General features: G+C 44.8%; 1 protein-coding gene across 2 annotated transcripts in view; it reads left to right on the forward strand.

Annotated features, from left to right (window-relative positions):
- The first annotated feature begins 5,498 nt into the window (after positions 1-5,498).
- PRKCQ (protein kinase C theta) overlaps positions 5,499-20,964 on the forward strand; it is a 55,442-nt gene continuing 39,976 nt past the window's right edge. For both annotated transcript variants that reach the window (XM_083860282.1, XM_083860281.1), the window contains exon 1: positions 5,499-5,594. The gene's annotated coding sequence lies outside the window, so the exon portion shown is untranslated. The remainder of the gene's footprint in view (positions 5,595-20,964) is intronic.

Consider the following 20,964-nt stretch of genomic DNA (forward strand, 5'->3'; position numbering starts at 1 on the left):
TACAGATTAAAAAAAAAATAAAAAATAGATTCCTAGAAGGAGTTTTCAAACCTGCTGTGAGTGCACACAATAACATAAAATGCAAAAGCCCTTACCAGCTTTTAGTTTGAAGGAGGTGACTCCAAGAACTTCTGTCCTACCTCTGCAAGCATCACCAGCACCTTCCAGCCATGCTACTCATTTCAGATTTCACTCGTGCTGCAGATTTAATCTTGGCACCGACCTCAGTCATGGGAGGACACCATTGCTGGAGGCAGAAAGGAACAAAATTCAGACATCCAAATCTAAAACTGAAAATTAAAAATTAAAATAAAAAAAAAAAACAGCCTCTCAGTCATCTTGCCTTTAGAGTACCCTCTAGAGGGGTAAAAAGGATAACAAAAATAAATGTAAGCACACTGGAAATCTTGCTGATCTCGTCACCTCTGTGACCTCTCTGGGCAATGCCTTCTAGTGATTCCAAATTAAACTAAAAGGTCTTTTAATTGGCATGAAAGGGGATGTATAAACACACAACAAAAAGAACCCAATGTCATTCAGATGGACTCTCCATCCTTGGAGACATTCAGAAGCTGCCTGGACATGGTCCTGGGCAGTCAGATCTCTGTGGCCATACCTGAGAAAAGAAGTTGGACAAAGTGACTTCCAGAGGTGCCTTCCAAGCTCAGCCACTCTGTGACTTCTGTGATTTCTAGGCTGATTTTTGTCTTTTGATTTTGCTTCAGATTTCCCTGTGTTATCAATTAATGTCACCAAAAGAGACAGAAATGGTCCTGCAGCCCAGATCAGGCACTTTGTCTCCCAGTGTGGTCAAGTGTAGTGTCTGGGCCAAGCTTGGAGTGGCTTTCCATGATCCCCATTTCAGGGAGAATTATTAGGGGTGGTGTCTCTGCAGAAGTCAGAGGGGGGATATTGTTTTCACACCAGCAATGGGAGACTGTTCTCCAGGACAGGAGAGGAGCTCTCAATCACAAGTGACTTTGCGTTTTTCCAGCAGTTTCAAAGCAACTCATCTCTCATGCAGTGTCACCTGGGGTACAGCTCACACACCATGAACCTTTTGGAAAATTGGAGGTTCTCATCCACTCCCACCCCTCCACCTCTTTACCCCCATCACTCTGATCACCAAGCTCTTCATGTGGCCATTTCCTGTGAAAACAATGCCTCTCACAGGCAAAGGGCAACCCCCTTTTTTTGTTTTATTTTCTTTTGTTTTTGTTGGGCTTTTTTTTTTTTTTCCTTTTTCAGTTTTGCTTTGCTTGTGTTTCTTACACCCAGGCTGTTGTGCTGCTCTGGCTGAGAGCACTGTGAGATAGATGATTGGTTGAGTCAGCAAAGTGAGGAAGCCATAGGCAGGGGACAAGCAGGAGGGAGGCAGAGTGTGGAAATCAGCAGGTGAAGGCAGGCAGAGGCTTGGCCTCCCTCAACCTGTGCCCTAAAATACATTTTACACACCTGTTTACATTGATTATTTTGAGAGCTGCTGACAAACCAGAGCACTGAGCCCAAAATGACAGATAAAAAAGCTTTGAAACTTTAGAAAATCACAGATGAGCAAACTTTGTGGGCTGGGAACACATTTAGCACCATATGCTCAATTGATCCTTGGCACGAGACTAAAAACCTGGAGGATGTTTAAACACCACCAGTGACAGGACCAGTGCCACAGCTGATTTATTTCTCTTTATAGCTTGAAAGGATCAACACAATATCTCCAGTCAAGGAGTTCCAAGGAAGTAAAGTCGGGCTGGACCCTGTAGAAAGATTTACTCAGTGTTTTCTGGGAGATGGACACCGTCACACAGCATTTTGCAAGCGGTTTTATTTGCTCACTGCATTTCCTGTCCCCTTCTGGGCAGGCCAGGGAACTCCTGAGCTGGAATTGTGTAACCTCCTCCAGCTGGGCAGACATCTCATGGGGAAAGGGTTTTGGGAAGTGCTGGATCTTTTACTGGATGATAAAAAGGGATGAAGGGACCTCTCTGCTCCATTCTAAGCTGTGGGGGTTTGGGGGACTTTTTTTTTTTTTTTTTAATCACTGCTAGAAGAGACTGAAACGTGAAATAAACCTCATGGCAACGTGCAGAGCACACTTGTGGAAGAAATAGAAAATTTTGAGGATGAAAAGAAAAAAACCCAAAAATACAAAAAACTCTGAAAATTACTTGACCTGCTATATTTTAGTCTTTATTTTTCAAACACATCAATTTGTTCATATCAATTAATTCAAAGCACAGACCAAGAGGAATATTATATTTGTTTTCACAGCAGTTATTAAATATGTTCTTTTGTTATTTCCCCCACCTCCTCCTCTAAATTAACAATAAATTACAAACAACTACCCTTAAAAAAAAACCAAACAACTGAGGCCAAATATTTTAAGAATGAAACTCTTCAGAAAGACCCACTGCCCAGGTAAAACGCTCAATCAGTTTTGGATTTTTTAATTTTTTTTTCTTACTGAAAATGTGGGTGGTTTTCAAATACAGGAAAGAAAACACGATGGCTTGTGGTGATATTTTCCACCAGAAAGATGCAGCTTTAAGGGCTTTTGGTTTCCAGATACCTCCACCCACAGGAGTGGCCTTGTCTTGTAGAAGGCTACGCCTGATTAGTTGTACAAGTCAAATGAAATGACAATAACAATGCACAGCAGTCGTTGTGTGCTTCAGTGGAAGCTCTGTGTCAGCTAGGTAATTATCCTGACTCTGGGTAATTAATATGGCAGCTACCTCCCAGACCACAGAGCTTTTAAATATGAAAAAAAAGCTGCTGTGGGAAAAAAAAAAAAAAAAAATTAAAAAAAAAAAATGAAAAAAAAAAAAAAAAAAGTGGGAAATCTGTTCTCTGCATTCCTGGTGGACAGGGTAGAGTTGAAGATGTCCCTGCTCATTGCAGGGGATGTGAATTTGATGGCCTTTAAAGATCCTTTCCAATCCAAACCATCCTCTGGTTCTGTGATCCCATAGCAAGAAATGGGATTCAATCCCAGCAAGGAAATTTTACGTTACACACGAAGGGCAGTGAAGGAAAACTTTGGGACAGGCTGTGGCAGGAAGGTGTGGAACTGTCACCAGAGGTCTGGAGTGACAAGATGGGTGAATCCCCCTTCAGAAAGGGCTCATGTTGAATTATTTTCCCTTGCATCAGGCATTGGAATCCTTGGCCTGTCTTGCCAACAATTTTCCCTGATTTGAGATCTCATTGCTGCAGTCAAATGTTTTGTTGGGGGAGGATGCAGGGCTCAAACCTTCTTCTGCCAGACTGAAAATAAGTGTCCTGGTGCACTGTTTTGTGTGTGATACATGGACAGTAATCCTGAGCCTAAATATCTGCACATCTGCCAAGTTCCTATAGGCAAAGTGACCCTCATGTAACCACCTGCTGTGCCTTGCTCTGTCCCCCAGATCACAGAATCCTGGGATGGTTTGGGTTGGAAAGGACCTCAAAAATCATCTTATTCCATGGTCAGGGACACCTTCCACTAGATCAGGTTGCTCAGAGCCCCATCCAACCTGGTCTTCAACACTTCCAGGGATGGGATCTGATCTATGTGAGTGAAGCAATGGGGTCAGGGAATGGGGCACAGACCATGAGACTGCATCCCAGCTGGGGATGTGCCAATACAGCACCCAAAGCTTGCACCCAGCCTAAGTGCAAGGAGAATATGATCCTCTAAACGTCAGGTTCTTGTGCAAATTTCAGCAACAGCATCAGCAAGCATTAGAGCTGAAAACTTATTTTTGGGATGGGAATATACGAAGTTTTAATTATTGACAGCTCACCTTCAGTTGGGGTGAAAGAACCTGTTCTGTGCAGTTTTGGTACCAACAGCCTGAGGTAATGGACTCTGATGCAGACAGGAAGGATGGATGTGTAAGTTAATGGGGTGTGAGCAATTTAAAAGCAAAATCATCTGCCTCATGAAATGTCTTTTTCTCTCCTGCCAGTGACAGGAATAGGTATTACAGTCAGCTCTAATTTTCCCAGAAAATAGGAAAGAACCACTCTTTGAAAGTAATTAATTTCCCCCAATTTCCAAAATCCCAGCAGCCTTTCCCTTTGCCTTGCCTCCCTTTTCTTTATTTAAAATCATAATTTACATTTCAGACATCAGCATCAAGGGCAAAATAAACACAATAATATTCAAAGGGCCATCCCAGCCTGCTCAGAGTGAACACTTACAAGGCCCTAAAATTTCTAGACACCTCATTTGGGTGATTTCAAACAAAACATCTTTTCAGAGAACTGCAGGTGTCCTGTTCTGTACATTGGCCTTTTAGAGAAACACTGTTTGAGATTCTTCACTGGAGCATTTGCAGCTGCAGAAGGAGGCTGAACGTGGCCTCATATTTTCTGTGGGTGCATCAAGGAGCTGAAAGACATCTTTAGGTCTCCTTGCTATAGCTGTGATCATATTGATCATTTGTCTGTCAGCAAAGCCCACGAGTCTCACTGAGCTGGTGTGGCCCTGGAGGATGAGGGAATTTCCCACTGTCCTCTCCAGAATCCCTTGCTACCACATTTCTGAGGTTTCCCTTCCTTCTTGTAGCTCCTCTCCCACATTCCTGGCCCATTTTCCTGCTCCAGATCCACCTGTCCATGACCACCAGCATCACACCTTTTCTGACTGCACAGGAGGAAACCACGATTCCTGTGGAGCTGAGAAGGTCTGAGCAAAACTCACTTTTGACACCCTCAGCCCCTGAAAGGGATGCACCAAACAGGTACCACCCATCTTTCTTCCACACAACAAGGTTGAGGTTTCTAAAACCTATGTCCAGGAAGAGAACACAAAGGGAGAGATAAATGAGGAAAAGACTTATCTGCAGATATTCCCCCTGCACCCCCCAGCAACGACAGCAACACTTTGCAGCCTGAAAAAAAAAAAAAAAAAAAAAAAATCAGGTTGTACTTATTTCATTATTCTGTGAGAGAAGAGAATTTCACTGCAGCCCTGCAGGGAACAGTGACCCTGCCAGCCCTAAGGCAGCGCCCTGTGCAGGACGGACACGATGCTCACTCAGCTCCCAACCCCTGGGATAGGGATGTGCGGGGGGCAAACACCAGCGGACACTCGGGGCGGGCAGGGAGGTGGTGCCGAGGACGAGGAGGAGGAGGAGGAGGAAGAAGAGGCGGCGAGGGCAGCCCCGGTGGTGGCTGCGGACGGCTCGGGGTGCGCTGCTTCCCTGCGGGGGCGGCGGGAGCGCTGGGCTGGGCAGGGCCAGGCGGAGCTCATCTGAGCTGGGATGGGATGGGTTGTGCCGTGCTGGGCTGAGCCGGGCGGAGTTTAGTGAGCCAGGCTGGGCTGGGCTGAGCTGAGCTGTGCTGGGCTGGGCTGGGCTGTGCCGGGCTGGGCTGGGCTGTGCCGGGCTGGGCTGAGCTGTGCTGGGCTGTGCCGGGCTGTACCGGGCGGAGCTCAGTAGAGCCGGGCTGAACCGAGCCGGGTTTAGCCGAGTCAGGCAGAGCCGAGCTGGGCTGTGCCGGGCAGGACCGAGCTCAAGCCAAGCCAAGCTGAACTGAGCCGAACCGGACTGATCCGAGCCAAAAGGGACAGAGCGGAGCCGAGGCGCGCTGCGCTGCGCGGGCAGCAGGTACCGGGATGCGCGGGGGATGCGCGGGGGATGCGCGGGCAGGGCAGGACCAGGGCGGGTGTCCCGCTGCAGGGGGATGTGCCAGGCCCGGGTGGGACCTCCGGAGGGAGCAGCTGTGCAGCAGCAGCAGCAGCACCGGGGGAGTTGAGGGCACGGCATTCCTGTCTCTGGGCGCTCCGCTGCTCGGCTCTGCTGTCGCGGGGTATTAAAGGTGACAATTTAGCGTTTGTCCGGAGAGTTGTGTTTGATTATTTTAGTCTTTTCCCCCTTTAAAAAAGAAAAAAAAGAGTCTGAATTGTTTTCAGCTTCTACACCTGATGTCTCTAGTGAGTGTGTTTGTGGTTTGGCCATCACGTTTTCCTGCCTTTAAAAAGGCGCGTTGTTTTCTCCCTTGTGCCTTCATTGTAACAGAAGAAAAGGGGAAAGTGAGAGAAACAATGAAAAGCGACTACAAACAGTTTCAGTCAACAGAGTGAACAAACAGGGGGAAATACAGAGGGAAAACTCTTTCTCCTGCCGGGCTCGGTGTTGATTTGCAGGTGTTTGATGGTTACATTGGGTGTATCGCTTTGGGCTCGAGTTTGTGATGCTCCAGAAACAGGAGCTGCGATAAATTTGAGGGCAGATTTGGGCACTTGGAGAGGAATGAGCGGCCTCCATCCCTCCTGCGCTCCGCAGTGTTTGAGCTGCGTTTCCTTTCGGAGGAGGGACCCGGAGCCGAGTTCCCTCCGTGCACTTTGAACGAGAATGGAGTTAAACCCCTGGGAGTGATCGCATCCCTCCTAATTGCAACTACAAGGCCAGTAACCAACTTCTCGGCTGTGCTTTAATCTCCAGGACTGTGATACTTTTCAGAGAGAAAAGCTTTTTCTTTTTTTTTCTTTTTTTTTTTTTTTTTTTTTTGGGGGGGGGGGGATGTTGCATTTTTTCTTTCTTTTTTTTCTTTCTTTTTTTTCTTTCTTTTTTTTCTTTCTTTTTTTTCTTTCTTTTTTTTCTTTCTTTTTTTTTCTTTGGTTTTTTTTGGGTTTTTTTTTTGTTTTTCTTTTCTTTCTTTTCTTTCTTTTTCTTTTCTTTCTTCTTTTTTTCTTTCTTTTTTTCTTTCTTTTTTTCTTTCTTTTTTTCTTTCTTTTTTTCTTTCTTTTTTTCTTTCTTTTTTTCTTTCTTTTTTTCTTCTCATTTGCACCGATGAAAGAACAATAGCAAAAAGACAAACAAAGAAAACAAAAAACCCCAAACCGACTTCTTCAGCAGCTGAAAGCCACTTAATTGAGTCATGCCAACAGCAGATTACTTAGTAGGGTTACTAGGGCAGGAAGAGATAAAGTTTCACTGAACTTGTTATTTAAAAAAAAAAAAAAAGCGGGGGGAGCAGCAGAACTATTTACAGTGAAAAGGGCAACGTTCAAACTTTTGTTTTCTTGAAGAGCCAAGTCCTTGAGGCCCTGCAAGCATGGTGGGGATTTTTTTTTTTGTATTTCTCTTTTCATCCTTCTTTTTAACTGAAGAAAGGACTTCACATCCCAGCTGAGGCCACCAGGCATTGTGAGTTTCTGGGGAATGAGCTTTAGGAGCAGAGTTAGAGGATGAGTGAGGAACACCTGGTCCAATGAGGTTCTTGTCCCACCTGGTTATGGTGGAGCAGGACTGCATTCAGCTGGAAGTATCAGCCAACCTCCTGAAATGCTGCTTTCCTGGAGTGCACCATGGAGCTGCCCTTGCCTGAACTGACATCAGAGTTTAATCTGAACCCCAGTGTTGTTGCCTCTGTCTCTTTTTTGCTGTCTCAGCTGGACACGAGGCTTTGGTGTCTGCCAGCCTTTCCTTGCTAAGGCTCCCTGAGCCCTGCTGGACCCCTCCTTTTCCTCACTTGACTCTTTAGCCAAGCCCAGTGTGGACATGAGGTGAATTAAGCAAGTGATGCTCAGCCTGTGCAGAGGTTTTCTCCTGGGAACACTCCCTGCCTTAAGATGAAGCCACAGTTGCAGTGGAACAGGCAATGCAGAGTTTAGTTAGACTTTCCCTCACTTTTACATGTATTTTGTGATTTGTTTTTTTAAGGCCTTGTTGAAGATTCAGGTCTCCCTCCTGAACCTCTGCCCTGCAGCTCAGCAGCCCCCTGTGCCCAGGCTGGTTTTGTGCTCATGTTGCTACACTGGGGAAACCTTTTCATTTTTTTTTTCCCACCCCGACGAGGGCTGTGAGTGTTATTACACTACCAGGGTGGAGCTAACTTAGCTGTTTTGTTTTTTTTCTGCCTCAAGTGTGTTTCCTTTCAAAGAAAGTCACTTGGTTGACTCTCAGAGCTTCTCACAGAAGCAGCATGTGGCTCAGTGTCCCATCAGAGGTGGAGAGCTCAAAGGAAAGAGGGAGAGACAAGGAAGGAGGGATGGAGGGAACAGCTTAGCTTTCCCAGCATGTCAGATTTTTATTTTTCCTCCTTGGGATCTTTTCCAGGTTAGTCTCTGTTTATCCTTCTACTTTGCTCTGAAGGAAGTGATATGGTGAATAGAACTTCTGATGGCAACTTTTTGGTTTCTTCTCTTATTATCTGAATTGAATTGCAGAGAGCTTTGCAGCAGCCTGGGAGGGAGGTAAAGTGTGAAGCACCTTCCAGGGCTCTGCCAGGAGAGCTGTTCTGCTCTTGGCTTCTTTAATGCAAATGTTTATGGATCCGAGTTAAAACACTTGGCTGCGAGTTCTGCTGTTGCTTCCCATTTTGCTGAAGCCAGGATTTGTGTAAACAGAGTGTTGTTCTTTGCCTGAGTTTCGAGAAAGTGACTCTTAAAATAGAGAAGGAAGAGAAAGTCAATACAGGAGTATGAACATCCAAAACCTGTGTGTGTGAAACCATGGAAAGGATTAATCAGAGCCTTGAGCCTGTAGTCACAGGTACCAGGAGCTTTGCACAGTTCCTCCCAGGGTTGCTCAGTGTCTGTTCTCACACAGAAATATTCCCTGGATGGTGCTGGTGATTGACATGGGAAGCAGCCTGCAAACACTCACTGACAGTTTGTTTCCATCCTATGCTGTTGTTTTGTTTGCCTCCTTGCCTTGCATCCAGCTCCTGGTTGGGAGGAAAACATTGGCAAAGGCAGCCCAAACTGCAAACCCTTCTCCACAGCCAACATAGTTTTTTTTATTGTATCGTGGCTTGTTTGTGTCGATTTTTGTGGTTTATCTGCGTCGTTGCTTCTTTGTGTTAATATTGTTATTTATCAGGCCTCTTGGAGGTTTTTCATCTCTCACCACCAGCCAAATCATATCCAGCAGCAGAGATAACATTTATTAACTGTGATGGTGAGAGAGGAAGGGACCCAAATTACTTTTCAAAACACACACAGCTGTCTTAGCAATGGATAATTCCTCTGGTTTTTATAATACCTTTTAGTAACACCGTTGCTTCAGAGCAGTTTTCTGGGGCAGAGTGGTGACATCCCTTTTGGGGATATTTTTATTTCCACCTGTGCCTAAGAGCATGTGCTGTGTTTGCTCCTTTGGGGCAGAAATGCTGAGTGGGGTGAGTGAACAGTTTTAAAGGATGTACCCAGGGTGAGATGAAAAGAAACTGGTGCAGCTTTCACTAAACTGTGCCCCATCTCTGTCACCACAGTGCCACGTGTAGTGAGAGTGTAGGGCTCAATTATCTCTCAAAGTGAATTTCTTGATTTTTTTTGAGCCATAAAGACCCTTGAGATGTGCAGGGGATAAGCTCAACATGACATCTTTCTGGTTTATTTCTTTTTTTAAATGGTCATTTCCACCTCACATTTCACCCATTTGGGGCTGGATTGCTTCTCAGTAATCAACTGCCTCAATTGTTATGGCCTTTAATTTGCTTGGCATTCATTGGGAAGCAGCGTATCCTCTTTTCCTGATTGTCCCTCTTATCTGCAGGAAATACAAAATAGTCAGAGCATTTGCATAGGAAATACCTAGACAAAAGACAAAAAAGTTTCTGGTTGATAAACAAGTGAGGACAGGGAGGTGATGAATCTTGTGGTCATCCATGTATCATGTTCAGCCTGATTCTCTTAGAATCATAGATGACAGAATGGTTTGGGTCAGAAGGGACCTTAAAGATCATCCAGTTCCACCTCCTGCCATGGACAGAGGCACCTTCCACTAGACCAGGTTGTTCCAAGCCCTGTCCAACCTGGCCTTGGACATTTCCAGGGTTTTTTTTTCTTAATGAGAAATCTGCATTCATTTACCAAAATATCACCTCCTGACGTAGACAGGGCACCCACAGTGATGAAAAGAATCAGTTTTCATCCAGCGTTTACCAGATCATGGACAGTTAAAGGAAACTATTTGATGTGACGTTTGGAGGAGAAAGTTAGAACATCTTCCATGATACTTAAAGAAATCCAAAAGTGACGTAAAAAAAACTTTTGTACTTATCACATGATACTTATCAGCAGACATGGCAGTGGGAGGACTGTTTCCATAATTAAAACTGCCCTGACAGGAGCAGGGGACGAGACTGGCACATGAATCCATAAAAATAAGTTCATTCTATACAGATCTACATTCTCACCTACAATGCATATGAGCGAAAACAAACTTAGCAAAGGTAATGGTGCATATAGAAGTAGAAAAGGTGAAAGAAGGAGGGGATGTTGCAGCCTTGTGTGTAGCAAGATTCCAGCTCTTCCTGGGCACTGTACCTGCTCCCTGGTAAGGTGTTAGAACAGCAGGATCTAAGCTGGAAGCATCAGGGTTTACAGGCTCAGATGGCTTTAGAGGACAAGAGAAATTGAGGTGCTTTCCTTTCCAAAATACAGAAGATGGTCACGGTTTTTTAAGTTCTTTAATGAAAAATATTTTGTGTGTGGTAATGAACCCCACACCCCCAGCAGGTGCTTCCAAATAGGGAAAGGGTCTCACTTTACCTTTAGATATTTTAGGAAGTTTAACTAGAAAGTTTTGTGATTTTCTTACTGTAATTGGGTCGGAGCCAGCACAGAAGTGTGGATGTCCAAGAATGTAACTCAAAGTCTGTTGTTCATCTCACTGGGCCAAGGGCCAAAAAGCCCACCTAAACTAAGTACTAAAGAGGAAGAACAAAGAAACTCCACACTTTTCACGGTGTTGTAGCAAGTAGGAGACTTGTCTCTATACTGTGCTCAGCTTTGCCTTTGTTTTTGTATTATTTTCCTTCTTTATTAAAACCTTTTTGATTTTGCAAGACACACTCGATCATGCCATCTTGCTGATTGATTTTTGCCACGTCTCTGCCAGGCTGGACCTTCAGAGGTATAGGTAAAACCCATAATTTTGGTCCACAACACAAGATGTTTTGATTCTGAACGCTATTATCGTGTCTTTGTAGGAATTTAGTTAAAGATGATCTCTGTGTTTCCATTCAGTTGTTTCGTGGCACTTCCAAACGTGACATGACATGTTCATGTGGTGCAGAAAGGTGTTGGTCTCCAGTGTCCATGGCAATAATGATCAGGGGAGTTGTGGATCTCTGGGTAAACCTGGTTGGCTGAAAGAATGAGGATATGTGGGAACCTTATGGATGAGTCATTATGGTTGGGTCAGTTTTATCAAACCATTTCAGACCCTGCAGCAAAACCCATCACTTTGCTCCAGAAAATATCCTTATTTTTTCAGCTGAAAGAAATTGATTCTTTATCAGATATGTTTAGCAGAATTTTCTATGGCAACAAAAAGCACTTCTCACCACATTGAGGCCCATGGGTTTCATCATTTAGAAAGGCAGGAAAGTGATGTTTGAAACTGGTTTGAAAAGGTGATCCCAGACACTGGTAGTAACATGGGAGAGGGTGTGAGTGTGCCTGCAGAAGTGGAGCCCTGAGCTGAGGAGGAGGGATAGACCTCAGACTCATCAGGACTGAAATCTGAGGTGGGAAAACACCTGAGTGGAAAAAAAAAAGAAAAAAACCAAACTGAGAAAAAGGTACTGGTAGGGAGGTGGGTATAAGATCAGTCTGTGGTGAGAGGGATGTATCAGGTTGGGGACAGCTCCTACAGGCCTCCCCCCTGCAGAAGGATGAAGGTTTAGGGTAGAGATTCAGCTGTGTTTAGGTCTAGCACGTGTTGCTGAAGGGCTTTGGTGATAAAGTTATGGCTGATGAAGCACTGGGGAGTCAGTGCAATGTACAGGAGCAACCTGGTCTAGTGGAAAGTGTTCCTGCCCATGGCAAATTATCTTTAAGATCTTTTTCGACCCAAACCATTCTATGATTCTGTGGAGTATGAGGCATTTGGAAGATCCAGGAAGAGTACAGCAGACAGCTTAAACCCTGAAGAGCAGCTCTAAATCAAGCACAGATTCCTCCTCTGTCATCACCCTGGGTTATTTTATTGCAGGGCAGCCGCCCACCCAGGCCAGGAAGTGAAATTCCTGCCTCAAATGTCATTGCACCACTTGTTTCTGGACAAGCAAATAAACCCAGTCCATCCCAGAAGGGCTGTCACAGCACTGTCAATGCACCCATTTCCTGAGAGTGTGGATTTAGTGTAGTTCAGTTCTCAGGGATTGAACATGAAAGAGGATTCTCAAAGCAGACTGGTTGCAGGGCTTTGGCTGAGTTGTTTTGTGAAGTTATTCTGAATTTTTTGTGAGTAAGGAACCCTTCTGACAAATGTACTCCTAGTCCTGGACTGACAGTGAAGTTTTTCTTGGGTTTAGTGGGGGAATATTTTCTCTCTCTGTCCTCATTGATGTAGTAACTCGTCACTTTGTGCCCAGTTCTTTCCATGGGCTCAAAAACACAACAGCAGTTGCCCCATTTGGGCTAAATGACTGATGGAGAGGCCAGATTTAACCCTTAATCCATATAAAATGCCCAGATATGTGGCCTTAATTTTATTTTTTAAACCCCAAAAAATCCCCCAAATAAGTAAAAGAGAGAGAATTGCTAGAGGGTGGCAGCAGAATTGTCACAGAATTGTCACAGAATCACTGAATCACAGAATGGTGTGGGTTGGAAGGCTTCTTAAAGATTATTCCAACCTCTCTACCATGGTCAAGGACACCTTCCACTAGACCAGGCTGCTCAGATCCCGGCCTGGAACGCCCCCAGGGGTGGGGAAGGAGCTCACACACACTCACACAGAGCTGGAGTGACTTTCCTGAGCCACGCAGGTGTGTCACAGCTTTGCTTTGGTACAAGTGAAGGTTTGGTCTTTTAATGACCCCATGAATTTGTAACCAGCAGGTAACAATCCCCAGGGATACCCAGGGACAGCACAGCCAGCAGCAGGATGGAGATGGCTCTCACATTCCCAGAGGGACCAAAATTTGGGATCACCTGGTGCCATAAATCCCCAGGAACCTGACTCCACATTGTGGTGGGAGCAGGAGCTCAACTTCTGCTTCAAATCTAAACCTACACACGGTTAATTTTTTGCTCGGATCCGAGCGTTTTCTTCCGAGGAGGTTTTTGATGTGGTGGTTTCACTTTGCTATGGAGTTTCTGTGTGTTGGTGAAGGGCTGCTCCTCTCTGTCACCTAAATCAGCAGCAAAAAGTCAGGGACAGCTGAGGTGGGAGGAGAACCTGAGAGAGAGGGGGAGGCATTTTGGGGCTGATATGTCAAGAACAGAAAGAGCAGATGGGGTTTATGGAGATCTGCTCTGATTTGTGAATAGGATTTGGACAAGGTGGTGCCCTGTTTATCCACAGAAAACAGAGACAAGTGCACTGGTGGGAGTCACTGTTGCTTGTCTTGAAGGAGTGTGCACGTGTTGAGGGCTGAATTTACCCAGGTTTTCCCCTCCCACCCTTACAGTAACACTTGCTATTTATGTTTTGATTTACAACAGGGGTGAAATAGTGAAAAACGTGCATCCTCCAGCTTCCTTTTTCAGCTCCTCTGTCCCTCCTGCCCCTCATGCCAGGGGAGGGTGTCAGGACAACTACAGATATTGTTATTGAAACAATTAAAATATTGTTTAAGTAAATAAAAACCTCCTGAAAGCAACTCTTTTTCTCCTTGCTGCCCCCATCAAAACAAGGTGATTCTCTGCAATGTATTTTGTAGTGAAATTGGAAAGGATGATGCTTTTACCAAATCTCTTCATTAGAAAATTCAATTATACAGCTTCTGTCAGTTTTCCCAGTTCTTGGTCATTAGCACTGTCCTTCTGCCTTATTTATAGACCATATTCAAACCCCGTGGAAAGTAGAAAAAGGCTTCAGTGCATTTGGATTCAGTCTATTGTACTTAAGGAGAGCCAAAAACCATCCTGTCCTCAGCTTGTTTGTCCCTGTCTGCAATACCTGTGTCAGCCCATGGGGGTTTCAGTGCAGAAAAAACACCCTTAATCTGATCTCTGAATTAACTCAGCCTCTGGCAGGTGAGACCCTCCATGTGGGAGCCATCCCCTCTTGTTTCAGGAGGGGACACTCCTCCACCTGAGCCAGGCTTCCCCCAGCCCTGGGGAAAGGAGCCATCTGAGGTCACCAGGCATTGGACCCATTTCAGTCAGCGACATGGGGATAATGGGAATTGAAAACCCAGCAGATCTCTTTCTTTCTTTCTTTCTTTCTGCTGTTTGTGAAGGGGCCTGGGGTGAATAGTCCACATGCAAATGTGTATGGAGGATGTAGGACAGGGAATCTCTAAAGCTGGGTGTCAGGAATTGCTTTGTTTGGGTGAAGAGGAGAGGGAAGGGGCCTTCAGTGTGTCCCAGTTTGGGATTTTGTGAGTGTACCTGGACATCTGGGGGTGTGGCTGAGCTTTTCCTCTGGCCAGTGGTCTGTGAGGAGGAGCAGCACCTTCCCTGGGCTCTGCATTGCTGAGCTGAGCTGGGACAGTGATGCTGAGGTGAAGCAAATGTTTGTCTACATGTTCATGATTTAGCTTTTCTCACAGTGTGAAGATGAACTCCTGAAGGTTTGCTTAAACAGCCATATGTTTACAAAAAACCCCAAAAACATAACAAAAATTTACAAAAAACCCCAAAACCCCAGAAACTAAATTAGAAACTAAAACAACAACAACAAAATATCCCAAACCCCTGATTCTCATCACTTTGGTCTAAAATTAATTTTCTCTGTGTTTTATATATTTCATTCTTCCTCCCACTGTGTGTCCTATATCCCTCCCAGTCAGAGCAATAACTAAAGGCAGAAGCACAGAAAGAAACTGGTGGGTAAATGATAAAGTTGATGGGAGTTAAATGGTGAGTGGAGTGGGAAAATCCGGAGAGGTGGAAAGTCTCCCAGGAACTGATCTGGAGCTCTGACACTGAGAATAGGACACCAGACTATAAATGGGACTTTCAACATAACTGGAGCCAGAACTTCTTTATTTAAGTACAAGTGCAGTTTTAAATCGAATATGACTGAAGGAGAGGAAATGATATGTCAGTTTATTTAAGGAGGTGGCTGGAGTCCAGAGGCATTGGGAGTGGGAAAGACATAGAAGGTGGAGTTGGGATGGTGTTGGCAAGAGATGGCACAGATGTGGTACCTGAAATTGATGGAAACAACAACAAATTGAGGGTGATTGTGGTGAAGCCATGGCAGCAAAACTTGGTGGAGCAGAGAATGAAGGCAGAGACTGTAGCTCTGCCAGCATCTGCTGTGCAAACAAAATATTTCTGATTCTAATATATATTTATGTAATTATATTTAGCAGAATGAACATGAAGCTGCGAAGGTGTGCAAAAGGCTGAATTAACCTGAGATATCCCTGATGCAGCTCATTGTAAACTGTGAGCTGGGCCAGGTGCTCACAGGAGCAGAGATTTCTGCAGTCCCAGAGACTTCCTGGGAGGATTTTAGGCAAGGAGGAGGCAGCTGAGGGCTGTGGACCAGAGCTGGGCTCGTGGTGTTGGGCTGCCTAAAATGGATTATCTGGATGGTCAAACATCTTTTTGCAGTTCTATCTGCTGAGCCTTATTAAAAAAAAAAAAAAAAAAAAAAAAATCCAGTGAGAGGAGTGAGGAGAACACAGTGATTATCTTTACATAATGGTGCAAGCTCTGGAGAAATGTGGGACAATCCTAGATCAAAATTAGTTTCCTAAAATACACAGAATTCTAGAATGATTTGTGTTGGAAGGGACCTTAAAGACCATCTCATTCCAAGCCTCTGCCATGGAGAGGGACACCTCCCACTATCCCAGGTTCTTCCAAGCTCCATCCAGCCTGACCTACATCTCCTCCATCCAGCCTGGCCTACATCTCCAAAGCCCATTTTGTCACACAGAAATCAGGTGTGCAGTGTCCAATGTAGACTCCAGTTATGATCTGAGTCTCCTGTGACAAATCCTCCCACTTTTTTGAGGAGTGTGTGGTAGCATCAAGCACAAGAAGAAGCTTCACTGCTGACAGATGGCCAGACAGATACCTCAGGGATGAGGTAGACACAGTCTGCTGGGTGGCAGAGGGGTGAGTGAAATACTCTTTTCCAGCCCAACATTTCTGTAATCCAAGGTCCAAATACCTTAGGCAGATTTCTGGATTAAACAAAGACCTTAAACACCTCCACTGCTGAATTAGGTTCATCACAGCACAAAACTGTGCCTGCAGAAAGAAGGATGTTCATAAGTCTGTATCTCTTTTTCGCATTTTTTTCTTTCTTTTTAAGAGAAAGAAAATGAGAAATAGGTGCAGATGCTGGCACTGGCAGGAAGTCAGTGCATTAAAAAACATCCTGGTACAAGATGGTGAAGTATTTAAGGAACACTCCACCTGTGTCATTAAAAAAAGCACCAAAAAAAACACCCAAAAGGCCAGAGCAAGAAATCTGTGAACCAGTGCCAAAATCATGCAGAAATACAGAAATTGCTGTGCTAATGAGCAGGAGGCAAATGGAAAGGACATATTGGAGCTACATCTCAGTTCAGGATATTTTTTACTTCCCTCATTATATTGAAAAGCTCTTTGAAAGAATTTTGTGTTCAGTGTTTGTTAAACAGTGTTCTGCCACTTCTAGTTTGCTCTGTGTTCATTAGCAGACAATTAAAACCTGAAAATACAGCATTAAAAATTGTAAACAAGCACGAGAGGGATAATTACTTTGGAGACATTTCTTTTGAGCTTGTGTGGTCCAGATGTTACAGCAATGAAGTGATAGAGGAAAATAAATTAACCAGAAGTTTTCCAGAAAAGTAAGGAAGCAAAACTGACAAGTTGCTCTTAATACACTGGATCCCAAAAATGCACAAAAAAATAGAAAAATTTTACAAAGGAGAGTAAACTGAATAGTTGGGCATTTTTCCAACAGCACAAGTGAGAAAGATTGCTTTGTTTCAGGGCCACACGTGACAAAAAATCATTAAATGTGAGGAAAAAAAAAAGAGATCTGACCTGGCTTCAGGGACAGGACCTGGAGGGGTTTAATCCAAATAAAGATTTGGTGATTCTGCTCTGCTTCTCTTTCCAGTTTACACAAATAACAAGGGTTTCAGCTTTAAAAGCCCTGCCAAGGTGGATAAATTCACATTGTCTGCTGGAAAACAAAAGGCATATCTGAGAGAGATTCTTCTTTTGGTATAAGAATTTGTCTCCTTGATGAGCAAGTTAAAAAGTGCTCAGGAGAGTTTCTGTGCATTGGACCCTTTTTCCATTTCCAAGCAGATTCCAGAGTGGATGGTTTTGGTGTGGGGTGCTCACCCAGATGTTTTTCACTGTCTCTCCAAGCTGTCCTCACTGTTAGACATGAATGCATCTGCTCCTGGATCAACCCCAAAATTTGGGTCCTTTTCTCTAGATAGCTGCACATCAGTGCTTGGACTGATCTTGATCATCTTTATGTAACCACGGGGCACAAACAGCAGTTCCAGGATGGATTTGGCTTTGTTTAAAATATCCTCTCCAGAATCCTTACAAATATTTGTATCTCTGCACTGGGTGTTGTGAGAGCTGGGCTGGCAGCCCCATCTGTGCAGTGCAGTTGTCTCTGTACATTCATGTGAATCCACCCTTCATCTCTTCTCAGGCAGCCAGGCTATGATTTCCCAGCCTCCTTATCCCAACCAAAAAGCAGCTGCTGCACACCACCCCCCGCCACATCATCATCATCCTCCTCATCCTCACTCCTGTTTAGGACAGGCATCCCTGCATCCCTGCTGGATCTGGCAGAACAGGGGATGGATGCAGCTGCAAGCTCACTGGTCAAACAGAGAAAAAAGAGGTTGATTTTGGAGAAATCTGCTCTGAAGAGACATCAGGCTGTGCTGGAGGAGATTTGGAAGCTGCAGAGTGACAGAGTGAAAAGCTGAACAAGATCTTGGGCATAGCCTGTGTTTAGGTCAGTGTCTTGGTTTGGAAAGACAGATGTCTGCCAGGGAAAGCTGGAGCCTCCCTTGGAATGGAGAATGTAAACCCCCTCCCTCCAAATTATTATAATTTTGCAATTAAGGGGCTTCCAGGCAAATGTATGGGAATACGAATAGCAGTTCTTTACTAGGAATATTAAAAATACAGATGTAGTACAAAATACCCCAAACAAACAAAACCCCTAGAAACCCTGACAGAGTCAGAATACAACCTGACCCGCTGTTGGTTCAGGGTGTTGGCAGCAATTCAATTAAGTCCTCCTAGAGGGACAGATGTGGTTCTGTTGGAGTAGAGATGATCCTGTAGAAGGGTCCAGTGGTGCTGAGCTGGGTCTGGTTTTCCTCTGGGAATCCAGTGCAGACAGGCTGTGCTGATGTTCCAAATCTCAAGTAGGAATTATCCAGGTAGGAATTATCCAGGTAGGAATGATGGGCTCCTCCCCCTGGGTGGAGCATCTCCCAATGGGATGATGGAATTGTATCAGCCCTGCAGTGAGCCTGGATGGCCCATTAACAGCAGATTCCCCTGGAGGGAGGATGGATCATGGAAGAGATAAAGAAACACTTCCCCAGTTGGTTTTAACAGCTGCCCATTAACAGGAGACATCCGCGCTCTCCCCTCATGGTTATGAGGGATGGGTTATACGAGAGATAAAAAAAGCATCTCCCCAACTGATTTCAACAGATGGCAAATAGAATAGACATTTTTGGTTACATATTGCAACCCAAGACAGTCAGGTTGAAGGACTTGTTATCTGGAGAGCCAAGGGGATAGCAAAGCCCAAATTTCCTGGTTTTAAGGCCCAGCTGTACTCGTGTCTGCTAGAAAGGTTGAGGATTACATCCTGGAGTCCATGGATGAATGTAGTGAGCACTGGGATTTCCAGCAGTTATTTCCTGCAATTCCCCCAGTGGGATGGACACCAACCCTTCTACAGCTGTAAACTGTTCACCTGTGTGAACTCCATTGTAGCTTAATCATGTTTAAGATATGAAAATAGACCTGAGGCTCTGGTCTTCCCTTGTGCACTAAAAATGCAACAAAAGAAAACCCCTGACCTCAGCAGAGTACAAAAAGAGTTTTGTGGGGGATATATAGGAGATAGAGGAAGGAAATGCTTTGCCCAGGTGATGCAAATGATGGGAAAGGGTTTGTGTGGGGAGCATCACCTCTGCTTTGAAATCAAGTGGTTCCAAGAAGTTTTGGGAGGCTCTTCAGTGTCATGGAGTCTGGTATTGTACCAATCCCATCAGAGACTGCTGGTTCTGGTTTGCCTCACTCCTCCCTGTTCCACCTTTGTGAGATGGGGCAGCTGACTACAGAGAGAGGGAAAATCAAAGGGTTCTGCAAATTCCCCTCCTCCTCCTCTGATCCACATCCTTGTCAAAAGAAATGTGCGAAATGTTGGATGGCACCCAGAGGGGTTCTGAATTTCCTCCTTTGTGGACAGGCTGGTTTGATCTTATTTGAAATAACAGCTGATAGGGGCACCCAAAATGAGTCACTCAGGGAAGTTATTTAGCTCCTCATTCCCTCCTGTTTGGTCTGTGGGAAATGAGGAGTCAGGGAATGGAGAAAGGGACTCCATCCATCACTGCTGATGTTCAGTGTTGCTCCTGAAATCTGCAAGAAGGCCTTGAGGTGTGTAATGCTCATGTCTCCACCAGCCTTACAAACAGATCTCTGCAGGGTCAGGACCTGCCTTTTTTGCTGGGAGATGCCTTGGAAAGGGGGTGAAAGAAAGTTCATACCCTCCAGCTATAACTCCTGGATCCTTTCCCTCTTAGTGATGCTGATCTGGAGATTACAAACTCATTTTGCAAGTAGTTTTGCCTAAAAAAAAAAAAAAAAAAAAAAAAAAAAAAAAAAAAAAAGGAGAGAGCTGGAATGTTCCCTCTGACCTTGAGAAAATGACAGTTTGATGACATTAGGAAAGCAGCATCTCAAATGCAGAAATATTTCCCTTTCCAGTTGGCCCTTGTTCAGTAAATTGCCATCTTTACTGTGTCATCCATTTTCAGTCAGTGAAAGGCAAAAGCACAAATCCCATCACAGGCAGCTGTCTTCCATCCAGATCTTCTGCTGACTTGGAGCAGGAACTCATTTCTTCCTCTCTACTTAACCACAATTGATTAAGGATGTTAAGGAGTTTATTACTTCCTAATATTGTCTGGGAATTATTTCCATATGTTGCATTATTCTCCCAAGCTCCCCTGTGCCAACAAAGTGGGGTGCAGCATTGCTGAACCCCAATTACACCATATTTAATGTTTCACTGCAGGAGAGGTTGCAGGTGGCCTCTTACAGAAAGCTGCATTTCATCTTTGCTTTTCAGATACCTCACAGTATCCTTTCCACTGGGAAATTAAGCAGACACTCTCCATATCCAGTGCAGCTGTTTCTGATGTTAAATTAAACTGCTGCTATTACAGCGAGCCGTGCTGGAGCTGAGTTGTGTTGTTGCTTAATTGTTCATGGCTGTGGATGTCAGCCAAGTAGCAGTCCTGTAGTGGCAAACTCTGGAAATCTGACCTGGAAAACAGATGTTTGGGCCAAAGCCAAAGGTGGTTTCAGCAAAGACAGTGGGAGAGAAGCAGGAAACCAGTTATCTGTCTGATTTATTGGGCAGGGTAAAGAAATTCACCCCAGGCTGTTGCAGCAGTAAACTCTGGTTTTAGCAAGCTTGAGCCAGCCTTTGCAAGGCTTGGAAGGGCAGCTGGTGGTTTATCAGTGCTGACTCTCAGTGTGCCAAACCCATGTGCTCTGCAGGTGTTGGAAAATTCTCACCTGTTTGCTGGAGGCTGCAGAGCATCTCCTGCAATAAACTGGTTTGTGTGAAGTCCCAGTACAAGCCTTTTGATTTGATACATCGAAGGGATCCAGTGAAATTGTAATGGTTTGAGGAATCTGATCAAAGCCAGATCGTGCAGTGAAGGTGCTTCATGTGAACAGATCATCCCCAGGTGTTCCCACTGGCTCTCAAGGCAGGGAAATCTCATATTGGTGCTTCCAGCTCAAGACCTGAAGGTGCCAATTTCTATCTGTTCCTCTCTCAGGAGTCCAGGTGACTGCCTGACATGGAGATGCAGATGCTGTAGACATCTGGG

The sequence above is a fragment of the Zosterops lateralis genome, assembly GCF_965231275.1.
Source record: "Zosterops lateralis genome assembly, chromosome: 4".
Classification (NCBI taxonomy): domain Eukaryota; kingdom Metazoa; phylum Chordata; class Aves; order Passeriformes; family Zosteropidae; genus Zosterops; species Zosterops lateralis.